Below are 9,053 nucleotides of genomic sequence, written 5' to 3' on the forward strand. Positions count from 1 at the left end.
GGAGTGTAGTGACGTGAACATGGCTCACTGCAGCCTCAACCTCCTGGGCCCAGGCAATCCTCCTATCTTGGCTCCCCAAGTAGCTGGGACTGCAGGTGTGCACTACCACACCTGGCCAGTTTTTGTATTTTTTGTAGAGATGGGGCTTTGCCATGTTGCCCAGGCTGGTTTCAAGCTCCTGAGCTCAAGTATTCCACCTGCCTCAGCCTCCCAGAGTGCTGGGATGACACGTGTGAGCCATCATACCAGGCCCCTGTGTTGATGTCCTAACTTCCAATGTGATAGGATTAGGAGGTGGGGCTTTTAGGGGGGTTCTTAGGTCATGAGGGTAGAGTCCTCATGAATGGGATTAGGGCCCTTCTAAGGGGGCCCCACAGAGCTGCCTCACCCTCTTTCCAACATATGAGAATGCAATGAGAAGACAGCAGTCTGCAACCGGAAAGAGGGGCCCCACTAGAACCCAACCATGCTGGCACCGTGATTTCGAACTTCAGTCTCTGGAACTGGAAGAAATCAATTTCTGCTGTTTTGAAGCTGCCCAGTCTATGGTATATTGTTAGAGCAGCCGGAACACACCAATATGGGCATATCCTTCCAGCGGAGAAATGGAACTCTTCTCTGGTGATAACAAACCAAGAATACAGAGAGTCATAGGACCGTGGATGCTTCTTTTTTTTTTTTTTTTTTAGACAAGGTCTCGCTCTGTCGCCCAGGCTGGAGTGCAGTGGTGCAATCACAGCTCACTGTGGCCTCAACCTTATGGGCTCAAGCAACCCTCCCACCTCAGCCTCCTGAGTAGCTGGGACTATAGGCACAAGCCACCACGCCTGGCTAATTTTTTTTGTATATCTTGTAGAGACGGGGTTTCACCATGTTGCCCAGGCTGGTCTCAAACTCCTGAGCTCAAGCGATCCACCCACCTCAGCCTCCTAAACTGCTGGGATTATAGGCGTGAGCCACCGTGCCTGGCCAAATAAATCTTAGGGTATTTCTGGTGCAGGAGCAACCACATTCTGACCGAGCACAGTGGCTCACACCTATAATCCCAGCACTTTGGGAGGCTGAGACAGGAGGATCTCTTGAGCCCAAGACTTCGAGACCAGCCTGAGTGATATAGTGAGACCTTGTCTCTACAGAAAATTTTAAAAGTTAGCTGAGCATGGTGCACAGGTGGCGTGCACCTGTGATTCCAGTTACTTGGGAGGCTAAGGTGGGAGGATTGCTTGAGCCCAGGAGGTGGAGGTTGCAGTGAGCCAAGATCATACCACTGTACTCCAGCCTATGTGACAGAGTAAGATCCTATATCAAAACAAAACAAAAACAAACAAAAAAACCCACAAACCAAAAACTGGTTAAACAAAAGGAAGAGTATTGGTTCACATAACAGTGTAGCTTAGTGGGAGCTTCAGGAACGGTTTGATCCAGGACTCAAGTGATTTAGGGATGCATTAGTATCTCTTAGCTCTGTTTCCTGTAGATTGGCTTCCATCCTCAGACTGGCTACCCTTATGGTAACAAAAATGGCCACAGTTATCACAAGCTTGATGCCCTCCTAGCATTAAACCCAGTGGAATCCAAGTCCTGGTGTTCCTACCCAAAAAGCTGAGGCTCACCTCTGCACAGCCCAGCCCTAAGTCAATCACTGTGGCCAGGGTGAAAGGGATATGCTAATTAGGATAGGCTGGCCAGGCCGTCTCAGAGCTGGGGTAGGGTCAACCTCCAACCACTGAAGAGACACTAATCGGAGAGGAGCAGCTTCCCAGAGGAACTTGTGGGTACTCTTGTCACGGATGAGGGCGAATAGATGTTGGCAGCGCAGTACAGACCTCCGGTATTCCTGCAAGGCGAGTGTCAGTCCTGTTTTACAGATGAGGAAAGTGAGGCTCCCAGACGATAAGTCATTAAGCCAAAGTCACATAATTTGTGGAGTCAGGGATGCGTTCCCAAGTCTGTCCAGCTCCAAAACTAGATGCTCCCACTACTAGCTCAAGTGATGGCAGACACATTTTGGAAACAGCCACCTGCCCTACGTTTCCCGAAGCAGCATCAATTTCTGCCAGGCAGGGACGTTTTTCCTTTTCATCCCGGAATCTCTCTGGGCAGGGAAGGCTTGAGGAGCCTCTGAAGAGCAGGCAGGACATTGGTGGACGGCACTTACTTCCAGGCTCATGAACCTGGTGGGAGGAGCTTAGCCCTGGCGTGAGAGCGAATTCTCTCTAGGAATCTTTTTTGACTGGAACTCAAAGGGGAACAACACAGACACACCTCAGCGAATGCAGCCTGCAGGAGAGACAGACGAGTGTGGACGGAGGATTACCCAGGTGCCGAGGCAAGAGACTGAAGGCACAAACTGTTTCAGTATAATAAACAAAATAGTTAGAATGAGAATAGTTATAATACAAATTAGATATAGAGATGATCATGGACATTATAAATCATTAGTATAAACATTATTAATCATTAACTTTTAATATTACTCTTTGTTGTATAACCAAGAAATAACCGGCGGGTATAGGGACAGGGGCTGAAGGGACATTGTGAGAAGTGACCAAGAAGGCAAGAGGTGAGCCCTCTGTCACGCCTGCATCAGGGCCGCTTGAGGGCTCCTTGGTCAAGTGGTAACGCCAGTGCCTGGGAAGGCACCCGTTACTTAGCAGACCGTGAAAGGGAGTCTCCGTTTCCTTGGAGGAGTCAGGGAACACTCTGCTCCACCAGCTTCTTGTAGGAGGCTGGATATTATCCATGCCTGCCCGCAGTTATCCGGAGGCCTAAACCCCTCCCCGTGGTGCTGTGCTTCCATGGTCACGCTCCTTGTCCACTTTCATGCTCTTCCCGTACTCCTGGTTCCTCTTTGAAGTTCTTAGAAGATAGTGGTAGAAGAAATAGTGAACATCTTAAAGTCTTTGATCGAATTTCTGATAAGTGCACAGAAGAAAACGCTGATGTATGCTGCCTTCCCTCTCTGCTTCGGCTACCTAAAAGGAAAGGGACCCCTGTCCTATGATCACGTGACTTGCTTGACCTTATCAATCACCTGGACGACCCACCTTCCTTACCCTGCCTGCCCCCCTTGTCTTGTATACAATAAATATCAGCGCGCCCAGCCATTCGGGGCCACTACCGGTCTTTGTGTTTTGGTGGTAGTGGTCCCCTGGGCCCAGCTGTTTTCTATTTATCTCTGTCTTGTGTCTTTATTTCTTACTATGTCTGCCTCCGCACATGGGGAGAACACCCGCCAAACCCCGTAGGGCTGGACCCTATAGACGAGAAAGTGGACGATGATACTGCAGTCAGGGCTGCGGGACTATGGGGCAGGGACATCTAACCTCCCCTTGAAAGTCAGGGAGGTCTTCCTGGAGGAAGGTGAAACCTCCAATCTGGAAACCGAAAGATGATGGGAGTCAGCCAAGCTAAGCAGTGGAGAGCCTGAGTGAATGAATGAATGCACAGAGGTGAGTGGGTGTAGGGAAGCCAGGGAGCCTTTATTTTGAAACAGAGTCTCCCAGGCTGCAGTGCAGTGGTACAATCGTGGCTCACTGCAGCCGCGAGCTCTTGGGCTCAAGTGATCCTCCCACCTCAGCCTCCTGAGTAGCTGGGACCACAAGTGCATGCTACCACACCTGGCTAATTTTTAAAAAATGTTCTGTAGAGATGGGGCCTCGCCATGTTGCCCGGGCTGGCCTCAAACTCCTGGGCTCAAGCGATCCTTCCGCCTCGGCCTCCCAAAGTGTTGGATTACAGGTGTGAGCCACTGCACCCACCCAAGAATTGGATTTCTTCGCCGGCATCACTGACCTCTAGGGACAAAGGGTGGGCTCTGGCCCTAATTCACAGCAACAGTGACATTAGAGATCATCATTCCTCCCATGGACGTATCCCTTCTTCTCTCCTTATTACTGTCATAATTTTAGCCAATCTACAGCTTCCCTGAAAACCAAAGAACGGTTTTATCACCATGTTTTACAAAGTGCAAATTGAGACCCGGTGAAAAACAGTGACTTGCTAAAGGTCAAAGAGAGGTCACTCATGGAGTTGGGTGGTGGCACCCTTGCAGGATGTACCCCCAGCCAGTGGTGTGTTAATCATTACCTCTGCTAACAGCTTGTGATGGTTAATAGTAAGCGTCAGGAGTTCGAGACCAGCCTGGCCAACATGGTGAAACCCCATCTCTGCTAAAAATACAAAACATTAGCCGAGTGTGGTGGCGGGTGCCTGTAATCCCAGCTACTTGGGAGGCTGAGGCAAGAGAATCGCTTGAACCTAGGAGACGGACGTTGCAGTGACCCGACATCGTGCCATTGCACTCCAGCCTGGGTGACAGAGAGAAACTTCATCTCAAAAAAAAAAAAAAAAAAAAAACCAAAAAAACAGTGTCAACTTGATTGCATCGAAGGATGCAAAGTATTGTTTCTGGGTGTATCTGGATGTTCCTGGGCGTGGCTAGAATAGATTAACACTTGAGTCAGTGGACTGGGACAGGAAGACCCACTCACAGTGTCGGGGGCACCATCCAGTCGGCTGCCAGCACAGCTAGAAAAAGCAGGCAGAAGAAGGTGGAAAAAGCCGACTTGCCGGGTCCTCCCGGCTTCATCTTTCTCCCGTGCTGGAGGCTTCCTGCCCTTGAACATCAGACTCCAAGTTCTTCAGCTTTTGGACTCTTGGACTTACACCAGTGGTTTGCTGGGGGTGCAGATTGAAGGCTGCACTGTCAGCTTCCCTACTTTTGAGGTTTTGGGACCTGGACTGAGCCACTGCTGGCTTCCTTGATCCTCAACTTGCAGGCGGCTTATCATGGGACTTGACCTTGTGATCGTGTGAGTCAATTGTCCTTAATAAAGTCCCTCTCATATATACGTAGATCCTATTAGTCCTGTCCCTCTAGAGAATCCTAACACACACGTGGAGGAGAGCTCTGAAAACCCGGGCCAGGGACCAGTGTGACTGCTCTGTGGCTGTCCTGGGAGACGGCAACACTGGGCAAGTGAGCTCGTGAGAAAGGCTGGGGCTCCTCTCAGAATAAAACCTTGGGAAGAGACAACTACACAGCATTCGCAGGGGCCGGGCGCAGTAGCTCACGCCTGTAATCCCAGCACTTTGGGAGGCCGAGGCAGGCGGATCACCTTAGGTCAGGAGTTCGAGACCAGCCTGGCCAACATGGTGAAACCCCATCTCTACTAAAAATACAAAAATTAGCCGGGCATGGTGGCCCACACCTGTAATCCCAGCTACTCGGGAGGCTGAGGCAGGAGAATGGCTTGAACCCAGGAGGCGGAGGTTGCAGTGAGCTGAGATCGCACCACAGCACTCCAGCCTGGGTGACAAGAGCAAGACTCCATCTCAAACAAACAAAACCTTTCTCTTGTCATGTAACCCATACATACACATGCTATGTACCCACAAACATTAAAAATCAAAAATTTAAGACAAAACAAAAGCAACAGAAAACCTTTTTTTGAGGAGTCCCTAAGGCTTCACCAGTTTGTCAAAATTGGAGCTTGATAGCTGAGACTTTATTTGCATACCCACAATGCATTGTGCACCAAATAATTTTCGTCTTTAAAATTACTAGATCCCCTTTTTCCTTCAATCTATCTTTCCCGAAACTGAGATTGCTGTTCCAGAATTGTCTGAAGAAAAAGGCAGAAGTCAATAGCTCTTTTGGGCAGAAAGAAATTTACCATTAGCCTGTTTGGAGTAGCCATTACCTGAGAACTGAGTGCCGGTCGCTACAGTTTTACTCTAGTTTCTCTTCATATCGCATAAATCTTTCGCCTTTTACTAAAGATTTCCGTGGAGAGAAACAACTCGTGAGTTTTAAACCAATTTTTTAGAAGCCTTGCATTTTTTAGCAAGGCTTATTTGGGCGTCCTAAAAGTAGATGTACTTAGCCATTACGATGGTTTGTGTTTATTCTGAAACAAAAACCACACTCAAAACTCAGAGAAAACATTGTTCTCTAGTATTTGAGTCTGAAGGAACAGAGCTGGCTTCTGGAGGAGCAGCTGGCCTTGGGGGAAAAGGACAATTTACCCTCCTACGTAGCTTGAATGGGGCTTTGAGTCACTGGGGCATGGCAGGGCTGGGCTGTGGGCGGCTGCTTCAGGGCCTGAGCCTGGGGCAGATTTTTTTTTTTTTTTTTTTTTTTGAGACAGAGTCTCGCTCTGTCGCTCAGGCTCGAGTGCATTGGCGTGATCTCGGTTCACTGCAACCTCCGCCTTCCAGGTTCAAGCGACTCTCCTGCCTCAGCCTCCCGAGTGGCTGTGATTACAGGCATGAGCCCTCCTGCCCGGCTAATTTTTGTATTTTTAGTAGAGACGGGGTTTCTCCATGTTGGCCAGGCCAGTCTCGAACTCCTGACCTCAGGTGATCCGCCCGCCTCGGCCTCCCAAAGTGCTGGGATTACAGGCGTGAGCCACCGCGCCCGGCCTGGGGGTCAGGATTTTTTGCGATGGATTTCCTCCCTCCTTTACTGGGACAGACCCTGCTAGTTTTTCCTCCCCAGTACTCAACCTCTCCCTAGAATCTCCCATCGCTAGCAGGGCTCACGGCTACCTGAAGGCATGACTGCATTTCCCAGCCTCCCTTGCGGCTGAGAAGAATTCTGGCCAATGGGAGTGGCTGGAAAATTCACTTTTCTCTTGCGTTTCATCAAACCGGTTGGGTCGGGGGAGGACTAGCTGCGCGCCTGGCGCGCTCCTCAGGCGGGGATACGGGGCAGAAGAGCCCTTGGGACTGCCTTCTTCGATTCTACACGGAGAAGCCGGCGGGAGCAGCGGGGGAGCTCGCCCCGAGTCCCTGCTTCATTTGATCGGATAGTCCAGCGGTCCCAACCTTTCTGGCACAAGGGACCCAGTTCATGGAAGGCAGTTTTTCCAAGGGCGGGGGAAGGTGGGTAGGGGGTGTGGACAGTTCCAGGTTGAAACTGTCCCCCTCGTCATCAGCCATTAGATTCTTAAAAGGAGCACGCACCTAGATACCTCGTATACGCAGTTCACAATAGAGTTCCCGCTCCTAGGAGAATCTGATGCTTTGCTGCCCTGACAGCAGGCAGACCTCAGGCGTTAATGCTCGCTTGTGAGTCAGTCGGTAACCCTCCGTCAGTCAGTGGCTGGGGTTAAAAACCACTCCTATAATCAACCAACAAACCCTACTTCTTCGTCATAAGCAGTTAATCCACCCCAACATGTTGTGACTGCCCAAAACTACAATACAACTGATACTACATACCTTATCAAAGCGCAGAGCTAGAAAAACCTCGGCTCCAACAGACAACTTAATAGAATTACATCTGTTTTTCAAGCACTTAAAATAAGCCCTGCCAAAAAAGCAAGGCCTCAAAAAATTGGTTTCAGACTCAGAGTTGTTCCTCTCCACGGAAATCTTTAGTAAAAGGCGAAAGATTTATACGATCTGAAGAGAAACCAGAGTATAACAACAACCATCGGCACTCAGTTCTCAGGTAACGGCTACCCCCAAACGGCTAATGGTAACTTTCTTTCCGTCCAAAAGAGCTATTGACTTCAGTCTTTTTCTTCAGACAATTCTGGGACAGCAATCTCGGTTTCGAGAAAGATATGTTGAAGGAAAAAGGGGAAATAATTTTAAAGACGAACATTATTTAGTGCGCAATGCATTGTGGGTATGCAAATAAAGTCTCACCAATCACGCTCCAGTTTCAGGAAATACCTTAAGTGGTTCATGCGTTTTAGCGCTGCGCCTGAGGCCACCACCGGGGGGCAGAGCAGAGTCTGGTCCCAGAAGAAAAAGGCTGACTTTACCTGCTTTACTTACAGTGGGCGATCTATTAGATCGGTGCAAAAGTAATTGCGGTTTTTGCAATTTTTTTTTTTTTTAATTGCACAATTAGCCTAATAAGTAAAGAATTTTTTTGAACTTAAAAAAAAAAAGTAAAAAAAAAATTATCTTGGCTGGACTCCGTGTCTCACCCTTGTAATCTCAGCACTTTGGGTGGCTGAGGCGGGCTGGCTGATCGCCTGAACTAGGGGTTCGAGACCAGCCTGGGCAACATAACGAGAGCGTGTCTCCAAAAAAAAAAAAAAAAAAAAAAAATTCTTACACTTCTAGCCACTCCAGACCTACTGCAGGCCTGGGGATTGGGCCCAGCCCCCTGGGTCTGAACTCATCCTCCATGTGATTCTGATGGAGGCCACATTGAGAACCTCTGTTGGCAACTGTTCTGCCTGAAATACGGAGAGTGAGAGGAGTTTGGGAGACAGATTACTGGCTGAGCAGGGGAAGGCCTGGGAAAGGCTTTGAAATGAGGAGAGAAAAGGCCAGGGAAAGTCCCTGGGGGATGGTGGCATAAAAGGAGGGGACAGTGCAGGAGCCTATGAAAGAGATTAGAGAAATTGAGGGAGGCAGGAGGAAAACCTGGACTGGGAGCCTCACAGAAACCGAGGGCAGAGAGGAGGTTTCCCGGCCAGGCGCGGTGGCTCACGCCTGTAATCCCAACACTTTGGGAGAGAGGAAGGAAACAGTAGGTGAGGAGGGACAGGAGATGGGGAGGGGGCGGTAGCTGGCTCCTGGTTGCAGATGGGAAGGAGAAGCGGTGCAGGTGCCTCCCCGCAGTGATCGTGGTCCATGGAGCCTGGGCCCCCCACTACCCCTGTTCTCTCACTCCCCTGCAGCCCCTCCTCTGCTGGCCCCTCTTTCCTTCCATCTTCTCACCTGGGAAGATCCCAGGGCCGTCTTTCCAGCCTCTGCCCTGTAGCAGCTGAACTGCTGGAAAAATTCCACAGCAGGGGAACCTCCCATACAGGCCTCCACTTCACCTGTTTCTCTGATTGGCTCCATTTCCCACCTCAAGATGTCCTTTTCAGGCCGAGTGCGGTGGCTCACGCCTGTAATCCCAGCACTTTGGGAGGTGGAGGCAGGCGGATCACCTGAGGTCAGGAGTTCGAGACCAGCCTGGCCAACATGGGGAAACCCCGTCTCTACTAAAAATACAAAAATTATCTTGGTGTGTCGATGCGTGCCTGTAATCCCAGCTACTTGGGAGGCTGAGGCACGAGAACCACTTGAACCCAGGAGGT

The 9,053-nt window shown here is 49.9% G+C and overlaps 1 non-coding gene and 1 pseudogene across 1 annotated transcript; one reads left to right on the forward strand and one right to left on the reverse strand.

Annotated features, from left to right (window-relative positions):
• The first annotated feature begins 5,734 nt into the window (after positions 1 to 5,734).
• Positions 5,735 to 5,856, forward strand: LOC115932095 (uncharacterized; annotated as a pseudogene).
• A 1,455-nt stretch (positions 5,857 to 7,311) lies between these two features.
• On the reverse strand, positions 7,312 to 7,430 carry LOC115932091 (U5 spliceosomal RNA). Its single transcript, XR_004068438.3, has one exon. It is a non-coding gene; the product is annotated as a U5 spliceosomal RNA (small nuclear RNA).
• Positions 7,431 to 9,053: the final 1,623 nt, after the last annotated feature.

This window comes from Gorilla gorilla, chromosome 1 (assembly GCF_029281585.2).
Source record: "Gorilla gorilla gorilla isolate KB3781 chromosome 1, NHGRI_mGorGor1-v2.1_pri, whole genome shotgun sequence".
Taxonomy (NCBI): domain Eukaryota; kingdom Metazoa; phylum Chordata; class Mammalia; order Primates; family Hominidae; genus Gorilla; species Gorilla gorilla.